General features: G+C 40.8%; 1 protein-coding gene across 3 annotated transcripts in view; it reads left to right on the top strand.

Moving 5' to 3' along the window:
* Positions 1 to 24968, top strand: part of LOC138958726 (tensin-3-like) — a 321810-nt gene that overhangs the window by 31547 nt on the left and 265295 nt on the right. The gene's annotated exons all lie outside the window — the stretch shown is intronic.

Below are 24968 nucleotides of genomic sequence, written 5' to 3'. Positions count from 1 at the left end.
AAAAAGGTATACCAGGTCTACTGTGTTTTCTTTGCCAATGTAGCCTGCACGAAACAAACGGCACCGGTATACCTGTCCCATGTCACATAAAACACTTGCAATAATATCCATTCGCATAGCAGAATCCCGCGCTTTAGTTTATCCGGGTTAGTCTCGACTAGTGATTTCACAGTGCAAGCTGCCTGGGCGAGTCGGGTTTTAATTTCGCAGTTACTATTCCATTACTATCACGGGATAATTTTGCCGGACACATAAACCGTATTGATGGTACCATGATGCGCAGTTAATGCTCCTACTTTATCGTCAGATTATCGTTAGAGAGATAGCGAAGAATCACGCCGGATCGGACAGAGACAATGGAAGGACGGGGTTTCCCGTCGCCCAAATCAACTAAGGGGCCAGCTCAAAAGCTTAGCAAGAGAGAGTCGGCTTTGGCAGAGGGACCAACATGTTTGGAGGGACTGTGTAAAGCAGTGAGAGACCGATCGGCCTGCTCTGTCGAAAGTAGTCTGACCTTTCTGATGAACTTAAAGTGAGAAATCCCAATTTCACAATGCAGATTTGTTCCCCTCTGAAATCAGTGTGAATGCGTCAAGCTTGTCTGCGTGTTTGTGCGCACGAGTTTGCCATCGTTAGAACTGACCTGCGCTATGTGTATCAAGTTCATGCAGACATCTGTACTTCCTCCCTTTCTCATGCAGTGGTGATCATGTTTTACATTTATGTGAAACAATTGTGTTCGGCAACTCTGATATACTGGCTAAATTGTCGAGTTAGTTTTAAATTTGAGTGGAGTAAGCCTGGCATCCGAGTCAGTCCTCGTTCCACATGTAACCGACCACAATTGGACACGGTAAACCGACCAAAATGGGACACGGCAGCACTGACCGGAGAAAGGGAATACACGTTTTTCAGTCTTCTTCTTAGTCCACAAAACTATTGAGAAAAACTCTCTGAAAAGATGGAAACACAGACTGCAAGAGTGTTGCCCTGCTTGGTCGTGAGGAAGAATTATGGCTTTTGCAATCAGGTCCCAAACGACGCCATTACTGTGTTTGCTCTAGCGCGAGTTGTCTTTCCTGGCCACCATCGGAGACCGGGTTTGTAAAAATGACAAACCGGCATCAGAGCGAAGCAGGCACGTTTCTGGGTGGATTCCTTTATTCCTGTCCCTTCTGTCTGCTTCTCACGGCGCTAAGGGCTGTTCCGTTATCCAGGTTTTAATGAACAATTTTCACTTCTGTGTTAACATTTCAAAAGATTTTTGAGCTTGGAAGAAGAGAGAGAGAGAGAGAGAGAGAGAGAGAGAGAGAGAGAGAGAGAGAGAGAGAGAGAGAGAGAGAGAGAGAGAGAGAGAGAGAGAGAGAGAGAGAGAGAGAGAGAGAGAGAGAGAGAGAGAGAGGACACATGATTTTGCTTTATTTTGTTTTGCGCTGTGTTATTGCAAGATGTGTTTTTAAATCGAGATTACAAAAGGATTAAATTACAAAGAGTACTCTCAGATCTGATGTCGTTAATGAACAATAAAGCATGTTTTAAAACAGATTTAAGACACATTTGACAGCTTTGAGCTTTTTAAAGTAAAAGCGGGCGTTATGGCATATTAGTTCTTCTGAATTGTTTCCTTTTATTTTGTTGTGACGAATGTCTGAAAGTTCAAAATCAATATAAGATTTGCACAATGGAACCCAGAGTTAGTAATTGACACGAGAGCGTAGAGAGAGAGAGAGAGAGAGAGAGAGAGAGAGAGAGAGAGAGAGAGAGAGAGAGAGAGAGAGAGAGACAGAGAGAGAGAGAGACAGAGAGAGAGAGAGATGGGAGAGAGAGAAAGAGAAAGAGAGATGGGAGAGAGAGAGAGAAAGAGAGAGAGAGAGTGTGAAATGAGAGAGAGAGAGAGAGAGAGAGAGAAAGAGAGAGAGAGAGAGAAAGAGAGAGAGAGAGAGCACCCAAAAACAGAGAGTGAGGGGAGATATGTTTTACGTGCTAGTATCCAAAAGCACCAAATGAGCAGCTCATGCAGAAGCAATAATGAATAACGCGGGCATTGATTTCCTGGCCAGTTTTTCATCTGGGAGGGACCCCTATCTTTTGTGAGGAGAGTGGGACCAAATAAAGCACGTAATGATACCGCCTGCACTTACAGCACTTGCTATTTCAGCCATGATTGTCGATCGTGCCCCACTGGAATCCTTCAACCCAATCAAGCTTATATTCATGAATTCTGCCAGAACAAGCAGCGGAAGGTTGGTTATGATTCTTGCATTCGAACGGCAAAAGCCGATGAAGGTAAGGTAAGAGTGGCTGCAATAATGAGAGGTAAATTACTTTAAAGTAATCCATGTTGGATGTTACCGTGAAATGATGTTTTTCTCATTTGCATCATATCACAGCAATTTGATTGAAAAAACGTCATTAGTGTATTTGGAATTTCTGTCAATAGCAGGGTATTTATTGAGTAAAATATTGAGTGTTTTATGGGCTCTGTCAGAAAATGTATTGTTAATTTCTCGATATGGCCCTCTGTTATACGGATGCATGTCACACTGAATGAATTTCAATAATTATGTTCACTCTTTTTTCAGTATGTGACGTCACTTTCAGGGATTAGTTCGTGAGATGTCGATATATTTTCTTTTTTTTGCATATAATTATATCCCTGCTTAATTAGACGTCGACCTATATGGTTTGAACTATCTGTTGAAAAGTGTTTGCCTGTTATGGTGGTCTACTGTTACTTTTATTGTAAACTGGGAATACAGACGTTTCACTGACATAGAACATACAAACAAATACATAAAAACACTCAACCCCCCCCCCCCCCAAAAAAAGAAAAAAAAAAAAGAAGAAGAAAAAGCAAAAACAAATTCAAGTCTGAACCTTTCAGCAAAAACGCTCTTTGACAAAACTGTGATCAATTCAGCCTCGTCTTTTGCCAGAAGCCCTCCAGCACAACATCACGAGATCATTAAATCGGAAAAAAGGAGACAAGTCAAAAGAAAAAGAAATAAGGAAAAAGAGACCTTTTTTTTTCTCCAGTTCGTGTCCGTTCAACAACCCATGGCTATATTGCTTCACACGCATTTCAGGTTTAACGTCATTAGTGAAAATCATCAAGTTGTTCCTCTGGATTCGTCTTGGGTGTTAATTATTTAAACTTAGTTCAATGGTTAAGAGAGAGGATAACGAGCGAAACTGCGCAGACAAAAAGGAATGAAGAAAGGACGTGAGAAAAAGGGCGACATGTTGTTTGGTAGGATACGATACACTTTTATACTGAAGAAATGTGTTGTACGTTATTTTATCTTTGCCAATTTTTATAAGACAGAAGCCACATATACGTATGCATTGTTTTTGTTTTTGTTTGTTTGTTTTTGTGTTTTGTTTGTTATTGTTTTGTTTTAACTTTTGATATATATGTAATTGAAAGAAAACCGGCACGGTTGGCCTAGTGGTAAGGCGTCCGCCCCGTCACGTGATCGGGAGGTCGTGGGTTCGAACCCCGGCCGGGTCATACCTAAGACTTTAAAATTTGCAATCTAGTGGCTGCTCCGCCTGGCGTCTGGCATTATGGGGTTAGTGCTAGGACTGGTTGGTCCGGTGTCAGAATAATGTGACTGGGTGAGACATGAAGCCTGTGCTGCGACTTCTGTCTTGTGTGTGGCGCACGTTATATGTCAAAGCAGCACCGCCCTGATATGGCCCTTCCTGGTCGGCTGGGCGTTAAGCAAACAAACAAACAAACAAACAAACAAACAAACAAACAAACACAAAATTGAAAGAAAAAACCAGTTAATTACAAAAGGTGTGAGAGAAGGGGAATAACGGTAAATACAAGAATTTGTTTATCATATGTAGCGGTCTCCGTTGCAAAACAAGCAATTGTCTTTGACGCAATGTTACTACAGAGGTATGACATACACATGTTTCCATACTGTTTTAGTGTCCAACAGAGAATCGAAAGCGAACCCCCGGAGCAAAAGCTAGACTGTTTGATTAATTGTTTTGGCGATATTCGCTTTGTCAGTGTCATCTTGTCGTAACAGTGACACATTAGTGTTCCCATTGAGGATTGCATGATGTTTTCTGAAAACCAATCATGTTGAATGCGTAACTCACAACACGCAATTAATCAAATAACAACACAGATTAGATAGTTCTTTGTGTAATCGCCGGCTGAGTAATTCAGACATACTTTTCATAATGAACAATACGGTGAATAGTGACAAACTAATATTGTCAAGACGGCTTGGCGTTCGCTAAATAAACCCAATCATATTTGATTCGCACCTCACGGGCACAGTGTTGGTCAGATTAAGTAGTTCTTTGAGTAGCAACGCTGGCTACTATTTACGATTTTTGATGACGAACCATGGCGTGAATTGTGACCAATTGATCTTGTCAGCATTGCTTGGCAGTTGCTTAAAAAATATTCGTACTTCACCACACAAAGTTAATCTAAGAACAACAGATACTGCAGATACACTTCTTTTAATGAAGCATACCGAACCAGACGACCATATATAGTGACCAATAAATATTTTGAGGATTGCTCGGCTCTGGTTAAACAAATCATATTTGATGCGTACCTATAACAGCTCAGAGTTAATCAAGTCACAAAACAGATTTTGGACTTCTTTGTGTAACCCTACCGGGCTACTGCAGATCTACTTTACATAATGAATTTCAGTGCCTGGAGTGGAGGAGGTAGGGGAGTTTGGGTGAGGTGAATGGCATGGTGATGTGTTCATTCTTGTTTTCTCTGTCGGGCAGCTGTCATTTTTCTATCATTTTTCCTTCTGTCGTAAAAAACAGACTTCAGTTGGGATGATTATCGTGGGGCATGCGCAGCTTGGTTCCAACCTATCTCCCGCAGTTTCTGCGCATGCGCAGGGTCGCAATGCATGATGGGACGTCGCGAGTCTGGAGACTTCCTCTCTTTCTCTTCTTCTGCTCTGTCTGGCATTGTCCGCAGCAAAAAAGGGCATCTCTTACGAAGGAGCCTTCTTCTGATACCCCCTTTTGGCTCCGGATTTGTTCACCAGACAACGACGAATAAAGAGACGGGCCTGTCCCGGTAGCAGTGGAACGTAATTGCAGGAGAGTTAATTACTGCCGCTGATTACACAGAACGCCCCAGATATTGCAAAGGGTAGCAGGGGGGCCGCTGGGTGGGACAGTTGAAGGTCATTCAGAATAGGGGTGTAGGGGATCGGGCCTCCAATAAAGTAGATTGCATGCCTGCAGTATTTTTCTTCTTCGAGTTTTTTTAATTTTAGTTTTGAAGGCAAATTCCTATGTTACAAACAAGCTACTAGTAGCATGGAGGCAAATTCCAATGTTTTTAACTGACAAAGAAATTACAGCAAACAACTTGGAAAAACACCTGAATAGACCTGAATAAACCTGAATTGGGTATGCCTGCTGTTGTATTCTCGACGTCTTTGTTAAGCTGTGGAAAACAGGTGCGATTGAGTGATCCTGATAAGAGTACTACTATATTAAAACAAATTCAGTACATAGCAGTTTAAAGAGAAACATTCCTATGCTCTAAACAAAGAAATAATACCAAAGCATGGGAAACAACTGTCAAACATAACCAAACAAGAAGACACCTGGAATGGATGCGTCTGCTCTTCATTTCGGAATGACTTTGTTCAGCTGCAGGGAGTGTTGTGGCAGCAAAGTTTTTTCTGGTAGTAACACTACAGACGGTAGGACATTACCAGAGTCTACTGTAGTGGAGTTGGCAGGAGGCAGAGAAGAAAGGGGGCAATGTCTTAACGGTCAGGTAAGATCCCATAAACATGCCTGGACGATTCTATATTAAATTATGGCAAATTTCACCAAGACATGGGGAAAGAACTCCCTTGAGTCTGGAGGTCAAAAGGGCAACGTGTTCTTGTTGCATGGGCAAAGGAAAAGTAACTGTACATGTTAAATGAACGAATCAGTGAAACATTGTGGTTGCGTAATTGACTAACGGCTCAATGCGAATGGCTATAGAGTGAAGGATTGGTTAAATTAATTAATTTGCATCTAAACGTCAAGACGGAAAGATGCTGAATCATAGCCATACAGGCAGAATGACTTTTTTCTTCTTCTTCTTCTTCTTCGTTCGTGGGCTGAAACTCCCACGTACACTCGTGTTTTTTGCACGAGTGGAATGTTACGTGTATGACCGTTTTTTACCCCGCCATTTAGGCAGCCATACGCCGTTTTCGGAGGAAGCATGCTGGGTATTTTCGTGTTTCTATAACCCACCGAACTCTGACATGGATTACAGGATCTTTTTCGTGCGCACTTGGTCTTGTGCTTGCGTGTACACACGGGGGTGTTCGGACACCGAGGAGAGTCTGCACACAAAGTTGACTCTGAGAAATGGGCGGGGATGTAGCTCAGTCGGTAGCGCGCTGGATTTGTATCCAGTTGGCCGCTGTCAGCGTGAGTTCGTCCCCACGTTCGGCGAGAGATTTATTTCTCAGAGCCAACTTTGTGTGCAGACTCTCCTCGGTGTCCGAACACCCCCGTGTGTACACGCAAGCACAAGACCAAGTGCGCACGAAAAAGATCCTGTAATCCATGTCAGAGTTCGGTGGGTTATAGAAACACAAAAATACCCAGCATGCTTCCTCCGAAAACGGCGTATGGCTGCCTAAATGGCGGGGTAAAAAACGGTCGTACACGTAAAATTCCACTCGTGCAAAAAACACGAGTGTACGTGGGAGTTTCAGCCCGCGAACGCAGAAGAAGAAGAAGAAGAAGAAGACTCTGAGAAATAAATCTCTTGCCGAACGTGGGGACGAACTGTGACAGCGGCCAACTGGATACAAATCCAGCGCGCTACCGACTGAGCTACATCCCCGCCCGCAGAATGACTGATATGCAGACAGACACACATGCAGACAGACATACAAGCACTCACACGCGTGTGCACGCAAACAGTCTCAAATTTGTTTCTTTTTTCCCCCTTCTGTGTTTTGTTTTGTACAAGACAACTTTAATTCTCTATGAAAGGAAAACCTCTGTTCTCATCAGAGGAGTTTGCAATTATCATTTAAAAAGTCTCAGCCATACAACGTCATTCCATAGTTTTGATCCCTTTGGATTCAGTTTTTGCCATCCTTAAGACTTTCTTTAACAATTCTTGAAAAACACTGAACAAGACAAATTACTGAGTCAATCCTCTCTCTCTGTTTGTTTCTCTGTAACGCTCTCTCTCTCTCTCTCTCTCTCTCTCTCTCTCTCTCTCTCTCTCTCTCTCTCTCTCTCTCTCTCTCTCTCTCTCTCTCTCTCTCTCTCTCTCTCTGTAAATCTTTTCTTTTAAATAGAAAACAAATTACATTTACTAATGCATCATATTCAAATGAAAGTACTTTGAAATATGGGGTCCCACAGGGATCTGTTTTAGGCCCATTATTGTTCTCCATTTATGTCAAAGATTTACCACTTTGCATACGTAATAACTGTGAGTTGTTTGCAGATGACACTACTATTCATTCTAGTCACCATTCCATAAATTATTTATCAAAAACTCTCCAAGAAAGCATTGATGCACTCCTGAATTGGTCAGAGTTAAACCATATGTCTCTTAACCATACAAAAACAAAATGTATGCTCATAACCACAAGACAGAAACGACAAAATCTATTATCGAGCATTCCACCTCTTTATATTAAAAATCAAGTATTGGAAGAAGTGTCTCACCATAAAGTCCTTGGTGTAAAGATTGATAATAATTTATCATGGCATGATCACATTGATTACATCTGTAAGATTGCTTCCCCAAAAATATATCAGTTATCAAAAATAAAACACTTCTTGAATCTCCACTCGCGAAAGATTTTTTTTTACAATCACATCTTGTCAAATATTGATTATGCATCTACTGTATGGGATTGTGCAAGTGCTAATATTTTGAAACCTTTAGCCAGTCTTCACAGAAGAGCAGTTAAACTTATTATGCTAAAAAATCACACTCCTTCAGAATCTGATTATAAAAATGTGCAAGTATTACCATTTCAAAAAAGATTAATGTATAATAAAGGTGTTATAATGCATAAAGTGATGTCAGGATATGCACCGGAGACATTACGTGATAATTTTATTTTGAACCATAACAGACTAAAAATCATAACACCGATTCCACGTATTGACCTGTTCAAATCAAGCCTTCTTTATTCATGTGCGGTCCTATGGAACTCACTGCCTATTTTTATAAAACAAACACAGACAGCTTCAAAAAAAATTATATGTCGCACATAATGCAACTAAACATGTGCTGAATGGTTCATCAATTCATTTAAAATGTATGTGCATGTTAAACAAAATTATAATAATATGCAAATCTAAATTAAGTTATGTTAAAAATTGACACTTTTTATCATTGGAAATTGTACTTAAAATGCAGTATGACAATTTATTTTTAAATTTGTATCTGTATATACAGTTATAATGTATTAAGTTTGATTTGATAGTTCTTTGATTATATTGTTTTCTGTTCTTGTTGACCCTATATTAGGGCGAGGGCTGGATGTAAAAAAGCAATATTCTTGCTTATCTATTACCCTCGATAATAAAGGTCTTGTCTTGTCTTGTCTCTCTCTCTCTCTCTCTCTCTCTCTCTCTCTCTCTCTCTCTCTCTCTCTCTCTCTCTCTCTCTCTCTCTCTCTCTCTCTCTTTCGAGGTGAGCTTTTTGCTCCTGAAGGGGGACTCCTTAAAGTGAGATTTTTATCTCAGATTTCTATGGAGTTCGTGTCCTCTGTGTTAATAGCAGGGATGTTAGCTGGCTTCTTCTTGGCTGGAAAGCGCAGTTGGGACTGGGTGAAAATCAGTGATTGATGAAGAAGGAAATTGGGCTTTTCCCCCTCTTTTTTTTTGTCTCTCTAATGCATTTTGGTCTGTGCGTCCATGATGTTTCGCGAAGGGGTAGCCTCGAACAATTGTTTTGGTGTTAAACAATCAGTAACTGCCTGTCCGTCTTTCTGTTTGACCTGTCTGTCAACCTGTGTCTGTCTATTTGTCCATGTGTCTGTATGTCTGTCTCGATCTGTTTGTTTGTGTGTGTGTCTGTCGATCTTCATTTTCACGTGTGCGTTTGACATTGTGTTCGAGACAGTGTTGTTACTTGGTCTTTCGCGAACTACCCCCCCACCACCACTTAGCCTACCCGCCTCCCCACTCGTTCCGTTCTCCACTTCAGTCGCTGTTGCTGAGCACTCAGTGCTACGTGATTACGTTCAGCTATCATTTAACTCTTTCTGTAACGCTGCCCTCTCCCCTCCCCGCACTCCTGTGCGCTCCTAGATTATGTGACTCTCCCCCCCCCCCCCCCCATCTCCAACACCTCCCATCCTTCTGTTTTAATTTCACGGAAGAACTGACCATGAAGACCCACTCTGACCCGTCGCGATATAACCTTCGTGGTTGAAAACGACGTTAAACACCAAATAAAGAAAGAAAGACCCACTCTGACAAAAAATACTGGCGGTCACTCTGACCTCTGATCCGATTAGACGCAAATCATTTGCAATTCAAGTGATCCGCTCGGACAGCCGCATACCTAGTGCATCATCTCTAATGCGCAGAAAGAAAAAAAATACAGTCAAATGGGCATAATTATGTGAGATCACAGACCTGTCAGTACACTGACAACGTTTCAGTCCATTTTAGTCCGTACTGAGTGGCACGCCATGTTGCCAGTCATGATTATCCGCTTTACTGAGAATCATGCCACTCACGAGTTTCTATGAGTTTCAAGTTTCGAAGGCTTTATTCCATATTGGAGCCACCGACTGTGTACATTAGTAACTGACTTTTTACATCGGGACTAAACATGTGTATGAATTATTCCCAGAAACAGTATGATTCTGACATTTTCAAAATACATGTATCAAATTAAGCCTTTCAAAAGAGTGAAAACAATGGTTAATTCTGTCTCATCCTTTGTCGGGAAATCTAATTCTTTTCGCTTATACATTCTATGATCATCACTCTATGTCATTCCGCTCCAAGCCTCATCTCGCATAGCCCTTGCTCAGTGCCTCACCCGCTTGTAATTCACTCTCTTCAAACTTGAAGAAGTCGGGTTGCACAGACCTTTTCCAGTCCTGTCTCTCTCCCCTGTGATCATAGCAATCTCTTCCTCACCACAGGGGGAAACGACTCTAACTCGCACTGTCTCCTTGCCTCAAGCCCCTCAGGAACGTCATGGAAACTTTAAGGCAAAAAAAAAAAAATAGTCTGTTTACGGTAACCCGACCGACCCTATTTTTTTCGCGCAACCCCAGACTTTTTTTTTGGCATTTGGGAAAAAAAAAATCTTTTGTTTTTTTGGCAAAATAACGTAAAAATATGTTTTTTTGGGAAAAAAAAAAAGAAATCCCGACCTACCGACCCTATTTTTTTGGCCTATGTTACCGTAAACAAACCTATTTTTTTTTGGCCTAACGAGTGTACATGGTCAGACAGATTGTTTGCTGCAAAAAAACAAATGAGATGGTAGATCGGCTATTAATTTCATGATTTCTTGGAAGACTAAATTCCATATATATATATAGGAGCCACTGACCTAGTTAGCATTATAGTGAAGATGTGACTTTGTGGACCTAAATCAAGGCAGGCAGTTTGCATGCACGTGAAATAAAATCAGAAGCTCTTGGTTTCTTAAAGCCTCAATTTTAATACATTCGAAATCATGTCTTTTATAAGAGTATTAAAAATGACCCCAAAAATGTGTCGCTCATCCTTTTCCGAGACGACCTCATTCCAGGCCGCTTACACCCCATGGTCACCATTACTGCAGTCCTTGCCCTCCAGGCGAGGAAGGAGTGACCCCTCATCTCGCTTTTAACTTATTCTATTTCATTCTCCCTTAAACTTTGAGGAGGACGTGCTGCAGACCTTTTCCAGTCATCTGTCTCTCCCCTCTGACCATAACAAGCTCTTTGTCGTCACAGGGGAACACGACACTCATTCCCACAATCCCCAAGCCTCGGGGCTTCAAGAGTGACAACAGCCGAGCTGCACAAAGGGAGACAAACTCTAGCCGCTCTCTAGAACGGGGAGTCGCAAAAGGACTGCTGGGCATGATAATCAGATCAAGTGGAGATAAGCGCCGGGGGCTAATTTAATTCCTCCAGTGCTCCCGCTAATGGTGGACCTTTCTGGTCAGTGTGTCCCACGTTCAGGGCTGGTCATCTGGTCATTGTGTCCATCTGGTCTTAGATTGGTGGACTGGGGGCTCGGGGAGAGGGAGGAAATAGGGATGGGGTCATCGGGGACAGTGGAAGGGTGTCATCGAAGTTTTCGGATGGTTCCAGATGGGGCATGTCCCGTTATAGTCGCTCTTAAATTTAGTTATGTTTCATAGACACCCCCCCCCCTCACTCTTCTCTCCCTATTGACACACGCACACACACACACACAAACACACACACACACACACACACACACACGCACACACAGACACGCACACACAGACACACATGCTGAAGACAGTAACTTTTCCTCAGTGTTTTGGTATTCAGAACGTAACATGCAGAGCTTATAGTATATAATGCAACGTTTTGACCTGAAGTTCCAGAACGGTTTCCGCCTTTCTTCTTAGTCCGTTTTCTCTCCAGAAAGTCCGTTTTCTCTCCAGAAGGTAGGCTCTTACACCTGTCTTCGTTAATTGTCCGTTACCACACGGACGCTTTGACTAATTATCCACCCCGCCACCATTAGCAGACCAGGGATGATTAGCTTTGAGAATCTGGCGGGGTGGGTTTTGCTCCTTTCTTCATCTCTTCTACATCTCGCGTTTTCTTCTTCTTTTCGGTTTGTCTCCAGGTCTACCTGTCTGTCTGTCTTTATGCATGTCTGTCTGTCTGTCTGTCTGTCTGTCTGTCTGTCTGTCTGTCTGTCTGTCTTGTCTCACTCCCTCTCTTTTTTTCAAATTTTCCTCCTCAACCACGTTTGTTCGTCCATGTCTCCGTTTCTCTGTCTGTCTGTCTGTCTGTCTGTCTGTCTCTGTCTGTCTCTGTCTGTCATCGGTAGATGTTTTAACACCTATTGCAGGAATCAAGAGACAACATCGAATGGAGTTTTAAAGGTTAGTACGAGGAATTAATGATTAGAGAGACTGGGATAAGAGAGAGAGAGAGAGAGAAATAGAGATAGAGAGAGAGAAATAGAGAGAATTGAATTGAATTGAATTGAACTTTATTTTACAAGGATTTAGATTTAAGGCTACGCCTTTTCTTACAATCTGTCCTTGGGACGCATAGACACACAATTATATAATTTAAAAAAAATAAAAAATAAAAAAATTAAAAATTAAAAAGTTAAAAAGTTAACCAACAAAAGGAGGTCGGAAAACGTGATAATAAAGATGACGATGATGATGATGATGACGATAATGATGATGATAATGATGATGATGATGATAAAGATGAGGCATGAAGAGCATACATATGTGGTTATTCATAAAATCAAATGCATACTATGCAGGTAATTATAAATACAAGCTGGTGGCAATCGAACATGTAGCAATAGAGTAACAAAAATATGTTCAGAATATACAATGCACAGCATATTTTTGACGTAATACTAAGTTTGGTAAGTCAAAAGGCGTTAAACTACTCAGACATTAAGTGGTTTTTTACACATTTTTTAAAACTTTTTAATGACTTTAGGTGCTTAAAGGATGATGGAAGTGAATTCCAAACTGAAGTACCCGAAAAAGCAAGACTGGTCTTATACAGGTCAATTCGTGGAATTGGTGGGATCAGGTTGACCGACCCATATCTGTGGGTAGCTTTATTAAATAATGATGTAATGTAAATCGGCACTTTACCGTGATACAATTTATGCATGAAAATGGCTTTGTTTAACTTGAGATGCTTTTCCAGGGAGAGAGAGAGAGAGAGAGAGAGAGAGAGAGAGAGAGAGAGAGAGAGAGAGAGAGAGAGAGAGAGAGAGAGAGAGAGAGAGAGAGAGAGGGGGGGGGGGGGTGGCGGCGAAAGAAAGAAAGAAAGAAAGAGAATACGACAGATAGGAAGAGAGAAATAACAGATCTGAACCACGAAAGGAAGAACTAGACAGATTCTCAGAACTGCTCGAAGAGGAAGAAACGTCTGCATGAGAAGGAAGGCGTGAGGATGAGGGGTCAGATCACAGAGATAGAGAATATTGTATATTTCTGTGGGTCAGATACAGAATGAAGAGAGAGAGAGAGAGAGAGAGAGAGAGAGAGAGAGAGAGAGAGAGAGAGAGAGAGAGAGAGAGAGAGAGAGAGAGAGAGAGAGAGAGAGAGAGAGAGAGAGAGAGAGAGAGCTGAACTGAACCGTGAACTTTATTTTACAAGGATTCAGATTTAAGGATAGGCCTTTTCTTAAAATATGTCCTTGGGAGAGAGAGAGAGAGAGAGAGAGAGAGAGAGAAAGGGAGAGAGACAGACAGACAGACAGACAGAGAAACAGACAGACAGACAGAGAAACAGACAGACGGACAGAGAAACAGAGACGGAAAGACAGACAGACATATAGAGAGGTGGGGATGCATGTGGGGCACTGGCACAACGGTACCTAAGTACACTGACAGATGCGGCATTCACGGCTCGTGCCAGGTGTCCAAGTCGTTAGCAGTTCAGGTTGTTGTTCCTGCTCACGCTTGATGTAAGGCTAAGTAAGCGAGGAATGTTGAATCAACACCTAAGTGACAATTTAGGTCTGACTTTTGTGTGGTGAGATCGTTTTTATGAGGTTTGTCGTTTGAGCAAAACAAGCAGATAGAATTGCCAAACTCGTTATACTTCTTCTTCGGTCTTTCCCCTCGCAGCTTTTGATCTTGCATTGCTTAGTCTAAAGTAATTGGCTGCTTACTATAATAAATAAAAAATTCTTTTTGCTACTATACTACATTGCCTCCCGCAACAGGGGTGGTTGTCGAAGTTAAGTGAAAATGAGGGTAAATGACTCATGACCCTCTTGTTTTTTATTGTAATTTAAGCAGCCTCGAGGACTACAGCTGTTTGTGAACACCAAGTTAATATAACGACAATTGTAAGCGAAGGGAGAGGAAAGAAGCATCTTTACACTAAATGTATTGTTTTGAAAGGTAACACTTAATATCCAGAGAACATGCAGCAACCATTGCCAAAGGTAAAGAGAAAGAAAGAAAAAAAGAAAGAAAGAAAGAAAGAAAGAAAGAAAGAAAGAAAGAAAGAAAAAAAAGAAAGAAAAAAAGAAAGAAAGAAAGAAAAAAGGAAGCTTAACACACACAAACAAACACAAAAATATTTATTTCTCTTCAAGAAACATTCTCACTGACCATTAGGCCGTACACTATTTGCAGGTCTTCCCTTTCCTTGCAAGCTGATTGGCGAAACCCTAACCCGGAAGCCATTAAATATCCAAATCGTCCAGCAATTGCAACGGATGCTTAAATCAAGCAGAGAGAGAGGATTCCGTCGAGACCGATTCTTTCTCGAGTCCTTTTTCTGTTTTCTGCAGTTGGGCTCTCAATTGTATCCAGGGCAATGATGTCGAATGCAAACATTGAACTCTTTGGGGAGAAAGAAGACTTTCTTTTGGTGGCTTTTGACTTTTCGTTTCCATATTACAGAATTAGCAAACTCTTGATCAGCAAGGTACTGCTGTCGTCTTTGTCGATAGCAGAGGGAATAGATAGCCGAAGTAAGATTACATGAATTCATCTTACTCAATGAACAACAACAACAACAACCAAACTAAACTGAACAAAACACGCTTTGCAATACGGCCTCATTGTTTGACATAAATTGAAGGATGCCCCTGCGTGAACACAATTTCTGGGCAACTTCAGCGTTAAATTTGCCCTCTTTCTTATGCACGTCAGCGCGAATATACACCGCCACGTAGCTGTCCAGGCGTTTACATATTTTCACTGGGACGCATGCCAAACAGGAACAGCCTGGCTGCTTTGTGGGCAGCGCAGAGCGGTACTTTTTACATTTTGTCAAGTTTTGACTAAATGTTTTAACATAGAGGGGGAATCGAGACGAGGTTCGTGGTGTATGTGTGTGTGTGTGTGTGTGTGTGTGTGTGTGTGTGTGTGTGTGTGTGTGTGTGTGTGTGTGTGTGTGTGTGTGTGTGTGTCTGTCTGTGCGTGTGTGTGTGTAGAGCGATTCAGACCAAACTACTGGACCGATCTTTATAACATTTTGACATGAGAGTTCCTGGGAATGATATCCCCGGACATTTTTTTCATTTTTTCGATAAATACTTTTGATGACGTCATATCCGGCTTTTTGTAAAAGTTGAGGCGGCACTGTCACACCCTCATTTTTCAATCAAATTGATTGAAATTTTTGTAAAGCAATCTTCGACGAAGGCCGGACTTCGGTATTGCATTTCAGCTTGACTTTGGTCATTAAAAATCTGAAAATTGTAATAATTGTTTTTTTATATAAAACGATCCAAATTTACGTTCATCTTATTCTACATCATTTCTTAATTCCAAAAACATATAAATATGTTATATTTGGATTAAAAACAAGCTCTGTAAATTAAAAATATAAAAGTTATGATCAAAGTTAAATTTCCGAAATCGATTTAAAAACAATTTCATCTTATTCCTTGTCGGTTCCTGATTCCAAAAACATATAGATATGATATGTTTGGATTAAAAACACGCTCAGAAAGTTAAAACGAAGAGAGGTACAGAAAAGCGTGCTATGCAGCACAGCGAAACCACTACCGCGCTGAACAGGCTCGTCAGTTTCACTCCGTTAATATGCACAAGCGGCGGACTACGGTCATTTTGAAAAAATGCAGTGCGTTCAGTTTCATTCTGTGAGTTCCACAGCTTGACTAAATGTAGTAATTTCGCCTTACGCGACTTGTTGTTATTGCTGAATGAGTTTCACAGATTGACATAGTCAATTCCAAGTCTGCACGGACAGTAGCAACTTGAAAAGACTATATATTTTGGGTGTGTGTCCAGATGGAAGAACAATAATTATGCTCTTACCAAAGGTAAAGGCCTGGTCTATTGGGATTGACAAGATGGAGTCTATGCCACAAGGAAGGTATGTAGTCTTCTTCTTCTTCTTGGCGTTCGCAGAGGTTACACAATCAGTCCAGCACTGGTGATAAATGTTGTCGTTTTCTCCAACTCCTGTCGACTGCCGTATAGTTTGGTCTGCAAGGGAGTTGGTGACGGCCACACTTCTTTTCGTTCCTCATCTAGTAAGGGACATCGCTGTAAGATGTGTTCCGCTGTTTGGTCCTCTTGACCGCAGGCACAGGTTGGTGATGGCGCCAGCTTGAACTTTCGGTTCATGTGAGCATTGAGCCTGTTGTGGCCAGTACGCAGTCTGATGAGGTTGACTTGCTGCTCTCTGGACATTGTGTGGTAGTCATCTCTGTTTGTCCTTGGCCTCATCAATGCCTTGATGATTGTCTTCTGCTCACTAAAGCTGACACTGTTTTCAGGTTGGTCTTCCACGGCTCCTTCTTTTGCCAGCTCATCGGCCCTTTCATTTCCTGGTATCCCACAGTGTGCTGGTATCCACTGGAGGACAACTCTTCTGGTTTGTCTGACCATCTGTAATGCTTTGGCCAGCTGTGGGAGTTTGTCGTTCTCTAGGGCCTGAAGGACTGAAAGGGCGTCCGAGAGGAAGACAACTTGGTAGCAAGGGTCTGCGGAGTCCTGAACGAAGGAGGCGGCCTGCATGAGAGCTTCTGCTTCTGCTTTATAGAAGGTATGTAGTGCCCAAAGATTGTAGTGATTTTGCCCTCTCCAAAACCAGACCGCATTTCTCGGGACCATCGGTTCTAAGGCCTGTAAGATGAAAATAGTAACTTGCATCAAAGAGAAATATACCGAGATAAAGCGCACCTCAGACTATTTTCGCTTCGTTTGTTCAGAATTACTGCCGACTTTATGCGCAGATGCATATAACTAAACTGATCTGCACTGACACGCAAGGCATGCGCTAAAATTGGATCACCTCAAAGATCACAGACCGTCCTTGTCGCAGAGATCCAAGTGTTATAAAGCTCATAGCGATGGGTCCAGGAAGTTAATTACGTGTGATAGTGATGACCTTACGTGAAGGTGATATTGGCGATGAAAGAAGTTTGCTCTCTGAACTTTCTTTTGAACCTTTTTTCGCACACACGAGTCATGCGATGACACTTTGGCTCATGCTTTGCTTTGTCTTTGGGAACCTACATGAAAGAGATTGATTGATTGATTGATTAAACTTTATTACAGAAGGATGGAGATTTTAGGCGTTGCCTAGTCTTACAATCTGTCCTTGCTAACTAACATGAATACAAAACAGACATGAAAACATTATAAGAGCAAAAGAGGTTGACGGCAAAAATAATCGTACTTATGATAATAAATGGCATTTAAAGGCAAAGAAAAAGTTATAGTATTTGATACCATTAAATACAATAACAGCAATAGAAATATGAAAATAGAAATAATGGTAATGATGATGATGTCATAACGATAATAACAATACTGACTGTAAAAAACAAAAAACAAAAAAACGGATGATGATAAGCAAGCAACAAACAGCAAGTCAAGTGTACTCAAAAGTAAAGTACAAAAAAACAAAAAAAAAGAAGTCACGAGCACTAGAAACATATGGTCCAAATGAAACAACAACGGCAAGCAAGCAAAATAACAAACAGTAAGTCATTTGTATTTTACAAAAGATACCGACAACATAGCAAAAGGAAGAAAAGAACTACAACAAAGGATATACCAACACAACAGTAACAACAGAAACAGCAACCCTGAAAAGAGACTGCTATAAGATAACCGGTATGTATGATAACATTAGGACGGTTTAATACATCGGAGTAAACCCATTTTGAATCACCACTAGGTTACGATAACGGTGGAACGCTCCACTTGGAATCAGATTTGAAACAAATGTCTGTGTATTTGCTTTTTAAAGGCTTTGACTGATGGAATATATTTTAATGCTGTTGGAAGTGAATTCCACACTGATGACCCTGAAAATGCAAGACTAGACTTGTACAAATCTAGTCGGGGGCGAGGTGGAATGAATTTACTAGAACCATACCTGTTGGTTGCTTTTTGAAACAGCGACAGAATGTACTCTGGGACTTCCTTGTTCATAACTCTAAACATGAATAATGATTTATTCAGTTTTAGCTGCTGGTTCAACGGAAGGAGGCCAAGCAGTTTCAGTTTTTCGTCAAGTCAAGTCAAGTCAAGTATTTTATTGTTTTGGGCCCAGAGGGCTTTGAAACAAAGATATAACTTTAACAAAAAAAGGTAATAAATCAGACAGTTAATATATCATTTACAAATTGAGCAGACAAATACAACAATTCTATACAATCAAAATAAATTGGCAATACACACTTCCATACTTACAAACAAAAAGAAAAATAGGTTTAACAAAATCAGGTAAGAAATCAGACAGATACTATGTATACATTAAGCGGACAACGATAATATACAGCCGAATTAAATTGGCAATACCATTATGCCATACATCTTTTGTAAAAACACAAAACAAATCAAAAGCATGTATTACATACAAATACATACCAATAAAGAAACTAGATGTAACGCTAACATACTAAAATCATAACATGTGCTACAAATCTTGCTAGCTTCATTAGTTTTATCTTAGATTTACAATTCATTAACTGTTCATATTTTAAACAATTTGGGTGAGATCGGTAATAAGGACTAATTAATTTTCTTCTTTCAGACACTATACTTTCGTCGGTACAAATGAACAAATAGTGGAACTCATCACCTAATTCATTTTTATCGCACATATCACACAATCTTTCATTTCTAGGAGCATTACAAAATCTGTGCTGATGTATTGGCAACTTATGATACCTTTATAGGTATCATAAGTTTAGCTGCACGACGATGGAGAGAATTCAGTTTGATCATGTGAACATCACTGCAGTTGTCCCATAACGTAGAAGCATAACTTAAATGCGAAAGAATGTGTGCATGGTAAAATAATTTAAGAACTGAAGTGTCGACATAATATCGTAGCTGCGAGAATAAGAACATGTTTCTCGACAGCGTTTTGTTTATATTGTTTAAATGACATTTCCAGTTTAGCTCAGAATCTATTGTGACTCACCTAGAACCCGATGTTCACGCACTTGCTCAATCGGTGATGATCCAAGGTTAAGCTTTAGAACAAGTGGGGCCAGCTGATGTTTCTGTCTAGAAGTGATTACCATACTTTTGGTTTTTGCAGGATGAACTATCATAGTATTAGTGTTACACCAAGAGAGAGAGGGAGAGAGAGAGAGAGAGAGAGAGAGAGAGAGAGAGAGAGAGAGAGAGAGAGAGAGAGAGAGAGAGAGAGAGAGAGAGAGAGAGAGAGAGAGAGAGTGCGTGTGTGTGTGATACTTTGGCTCATGCTTTGTCTTTGGGAACCTACCTGAGAGAGAGAGAGAGAGAGAGAGAGAGAGAGAGAGAGAGAGAGAGAGAGAGACAGACAGACAGACAGACAGACAGACAGACAGACAGACAGACAGACAGACAGACAGACAGACAGACAGACAGGGGACATGGCATTGCAAGTTCAGTTTTAGTTTAAAATGTAATCGACATTCTTTTGTGTTCTCTCCTTTATCAGCTAACTCGATTGCCTGTTCGCTTCGTTCGTGTTTATCTGTCATCTGCATTCACTAATAGTACATCATTCTCTTTAAGTTGTTCGCGGCGGCCAGGCCTCACAAAACTAAAAAACCCACATATTTGACAGTTGCGTATAATTATAACCTATCAATTGACACCTTGAAAATTAATCTAAAAAAGGGACGAAATCTGAAAAAACATGATGAATGCTCAAAAGCTCATTAAACCCAACATCTGGAAGGATCATAACAACCCCGCCCCCCGCCAATTCCTCCCTTGCCCAACACACCCGCCAAAAAGGTAGAGGAGAGCTCGAGGAGATGGAGTTTGGGTGGTGGAGGGAGACCTGGATGCGATGGTCTAAAGACAAAGGCATCCCACAAGAGCCCCAGCCACGGTGAGAGGTGTGTGTTTAGTCCCCCCAAATCATCCCACGATCGAAGAGAGAACGCTGGGACGAAAAGTCACCAGGGGGGGCGGGAATACCTGGTAGCTTCTTGCCCAAGCCTAGTTTCTCACGATAGGATTGTCATCGTTCAACTTCAAGTTGTGATCCCTGAAGTTTACTCAACTTGAAGTAGTTTATGAATTGAGATAGATTTATTGAATTTTCCCCCTACAGGGTTTCAATAATTCTTTTCGAGACTTGCTCTGTACAGTAGTAGTACAGTTTATTCAGTAAACGATCGTCTCCAAATCTCCAAACGTCAACGCAAGAGATGGACTTTTCTTCTGGTCGAAATCAAACTTAGGCCTGTCGACTTGGATGTTACTCTAGTCAAGCAATTTTGCTTTGCCAGTCTGACTTAGAAATACACTCTTGCTTGGTTGTTCAAAACCTTATCTATGACTTTAATAAACCCGGGAGGTATGCCACACTGTTCAGACGGTACCTGGTTGTTTATACTCCCTAATCTTCTGCATCACCGGACACGTGGTGTGTGTGTGCGTGTGTGTTTGGGGGGGGGGGGGGAAGAAGGATGAAAAATAGTGGATGTGGAAGGAGGAAGAGTAAAAAACCACGTCATGTCCCAAATAGGCACTAGTTCTGGGACCGGCACGGTTGGCCTAGTGGTAAGGCGTCCGCCCTGTGATCGGGAGGTCGTGTTTTCGAACCCCGGCCGGGTCATACCTAAGGCTTTACAATTGGCAATCTAGTGGCTGCTCCGCCTGACGTCGGCATTATGGGGTTAGTGCTAGGACTGGTTGGTCCGGTGTCAGAATAATGTGACTGGGTGAGACATGAAGCCTGTGCTGCGACTTCTGTCTTGTGTGTGGCGCACGTTATAACTATGTCAAAGCAGCACCGCCCTGATATGGCTCTTCGTGGTCGGCTGGGCGTTAAGCAAACAAGCAAACAAACAAACAAAAAACTAGATCTGGGGACAGAAAAACCAAGTTAGCATAGAAGAGTGAAGGGGTGAGGAGGGGAGCTCGAGGAAGAGAGGAAGAAGGAACGAAAGGGTTTGGACAAAAGGATGGAATGAGGGGAAAAGAAGGGCAGTTACCGGGGTTTGCTATTCTGTTGTGGAAACGGACAGTCTTTTTCCACCCTAGTGAAGGTAGCACAATGCTTGATACACTTTGAGTGCGGTCGCCATGTCAGGTGCCGTTTAACCACCTTTGCCCTGGTCCTGATGGTGCTTTTTGACTCGTGGGTCGGCTCGTTCCCCGTTTCCATTGATTGCTGCTGATGGCCTTGATTACTTTAACCCCCTCCCAAACATTTCCCTTCGCCTCCATCCCTTCGCCTCCCCCCCCCCCCTCCCTACCACGGTTCCCCATTTCTCTTATCCCTCTAACCCATCTGACCCCCCCCCCCCCCCCGCTTTCGCTTGGTTCATCACTCCATCCCTTCCCCCGTATGGTCCCATTTTTATCACCAGTACACACAAAAAAGCGTCGCCCTTGCACTGCACATTTTTTCGAAACAAAAAAGTTCTCTCTCTGTCTCAGCCCTTCCTTAGTTCCTCCTGTCCTACTTGAGTTTTCCTTCACCTTCCGTTACTTGTCAGATCTCATGTCTTTACCTTCGTCGAAACGGCCATCCCTTTCTTTTTTTTGTTGGCGAATGCCCAGGCAGCAGAGAAATATGCCCAGCATATGACAAACATATGACATGGCATGTGGAAATCATATAGTAAAACCATATGTCAGTCATAAATAAATTGCAAATGGTTTTGGAATGGATACCATATGGTTTTTAGGTGAAAATGACATGTCAAAAACACTAGTTTGCCACATCACAAGTGACATTGTCATATGAAAACCTCATTTACACCACATTACAAGTGACACCGACATATGTAAATCATTTGTTTGCCATATCACAAATGACATTGTCAGCTATATGTCATATGTTTACTGTATGAATGACATCTCTTCGTCATATGTTTAACCGATACTTCGAACCTCACACACACACTCAATCACACATTTTCACAACAAAAGACAAAACAACAGTCTGAAGATCATACTTTATATTTAATATCATAATAATAAGCCAACTTGTATCTTTTCTCCGTAAGGAATCAATGAAACAAAGTCACAGCAGGAATAATACTCCCAAGTCAGCCAAACACACATGCACATTAAGGGAAAAAAAGGCTTTAAAGTATACGTATAGTTTAAAAAACTAACACAAAAAAGTACCCGCAAATGCTTATAAAACATAATATGAAAACTATTTAACAAAAATTACAGGAGCACATAAACAAGAATTAGAATCTCACATTACAGTGATTCACTTATGTGCATTCTCCTGTTGCTGCATTTGCAAGGATTGTAGTTTCACAAAAATTCACATCTACTTTCAAAGAGCTCTCACTTTCTGCATATAGTCACATACAAAAGGTCAATATCACTTGTATACGGTCACATAAAAAAGGTCAAAATCACTGGAAAGTCACCTTATAGTGCCCTATCCTGTAGCTGCAATGCTTGAAGTATCACAAAAAAATACTCGGACTAGCAAAGTGCTCGTACATTTTGTACATAGTTATACTATACTGTATACAGTCATAAAGGTCAAAATCCCTGAGCACATAAAAAAAGGTCAAAATCACTGGAGTCACCTTAATAGTGCCCTATCCTGTAGCTGCAATGTTTGAAGTATCCCCCAAAAATACTCAGGGACTAGCTAAGTGCTCTTATATTTTGTACATAATTATATACAGTCACATAAAACAAGGTCAAAATCACTGGAGAGTCACCTTAATAGTGCCCTATCCTGTAGCTGCAATGCTTGATGTATCACCAAAAAATACTCAAGGACTAACAAAGTGCTCTTATATTTTGTACATTATATACAGTCATAATAAAAAGTTCAAAATCCCTGAGCACATTAAAAAATAGGTCAAAATCACTGGAGTCACCTTAATATAGTGCCCTATCCTGTAGCTGCAATGCTTGAAGTATCACCAAAAAATACTCAGGGACAAGCAAAATGCTCTTATATTTTGTACATAATTATATACAGTCACATAAAACAAGGTCAAAATCACTGGAGAGTCACCTTAATAGTGCCCTATCCTGTAGCTGCAATGCTTGAAGTATCACAAAAAAATACTCAGGGACTAGCAAAGTGCCCTTATATTGTGTACATAATTATATACAGTCATAAAACAAAGTCAAAATCACTGGAGAGTCACCTTAATAGTGCCCTATCCTGTAGCTGCAATGTTTGAAGTATCACCAACAAATACTCATTGTCTAGCAAAGTGCTTTTATATTTTGTACATAATTATATAGTCAATTATCAAAAAGGTCAAAATCACTGAGCACATTAAAAAATGGTCAACATCACAGGAGAGTAACCTTAATAGTGCCCTATCCTGTAGCTGCATTTGAAATGCTTTAAGAATACTGTATCACAAAATTACACATTGACTACATTGAGTACATTTTCATAAAAAAATATAGGAATTAAAATCAAGTTTCACAAAAAACAGGGAGTCGTCTTATGCCCTGTACTGTAGCTTTTGTTGCGATGCTACTGCTAGAAGTATAACTAGTCAGCAATGCATAAGTGCCTTACAATTACACACACAAAACAAAACAAAATCAATGGACATGATGAACATTTCGCAAAATCAATTAATCGGTCTATTATAACGATCAAAATTATTACATATGCATAAATGGGAGGAATAATTTTAAAAAAATATACACAGTGAGCATCAAATGAGGCAGAGTGCCGTTTCGAGATCAGATAAACAAAGGGACATTTGTGCCCTAAATGCATATGACATGTGTCTAACAATTATTGAAAAGTATAATACCTCGCTTCTAGTAACTGTACTTATAGTACAAAGAACAGATTTCTCGTACATAATTAAAGAAGACAGTTTTCTCTACTTGAAAAATCAAATATAACTATCTTGTCATTCTTAGTTTGATAATGACCGCCACAAGACACCCTAGCGCCAAAAGGTTGTGCAAATTCAGTGTCACATCAAGTGAAACAGACAGCTTTGCATACATTTTTTAATTTTATTTATGATTACATATAATTGGTTCCAGTGGTCGAGCAAAAACCATGAAAACCAACAAACCAATTTTGTTTGTGACACGATATTAAAAAAAATGTGTTGACTGGGCTTTGCCTGAGACTTTCCCTGTAAACTTGCTAACTTTTACGTGCTCATGTAAGCAGGTAATGCTGAACTTTCTTTCAAAATCATATTCTTACACAAATACTGATTCTGTAATTAAAGTGGATGATCAAAAAGGCCTTCTGCACTGACTATTAGGGTTTAACATCCTCTTAGTCCAGTTAGCCTACATAGGGATCGATAGTTATTTGTAATTCGCTGAGAATATATGATACTTTGACTTGACAAGCCCGCTGTGGCAGTCTTCTTCGACATGCCAGCATTGGGTTTCTCTCATCAAAGAATCGATCATGATAATCAGAGGATGCATCCTTGTCTTCTAATTTTCCTAGCCCTTAGACTTTCTATGCAAACTTGGGATCTTTTTTGTGCACAAAATGCTGAACTTTAAAAAAAAATTATATTCTTTCATAAATACTCATAATTTGCTGAGGATTCGGTATGATACTTTGACCTGACAAGCTCGCTGTGGCTGTCCTGTTCGACACGCCAGACGATTCATGCTTTTCTTTGTGTTTTTCTAGCCCTTGGACTTTCCCTGTGGGATTGGGATATTTTTCCTGCACATTGAGCTGGAAATGCTCAACTTCCTTTTAAAATCATGTTCTTACACAAATACTAATTCTAAAGATTACAGGGGATGATCAAAAAAGCATTCTGTACGTAATTGCACTGGCTGACTGACTATTAGGGTTTAAAGATTTCTTAGACCGGCTGGCATACATTGGGATA

Source organism: Littorina saxatilis, linkage group LG2 (assembly GCF_037325665.1).
Source record: "Littorina saxatilis isolate snail1 linkage group LG2, US_GU_Lsax_2.0, whole genome shotgun sequence".
NCBI lineage: Eukaryota > Metazoa > Mollusca > Gastropoda > Littorinimorpha > Littorinidae > Littorina > Littorina saxatilis.
The sequence above is the reverse complement of the archived record's forward strand: the minus strand, read 5'-3'. Positions and strand labels throughout refer to the sequence as shown.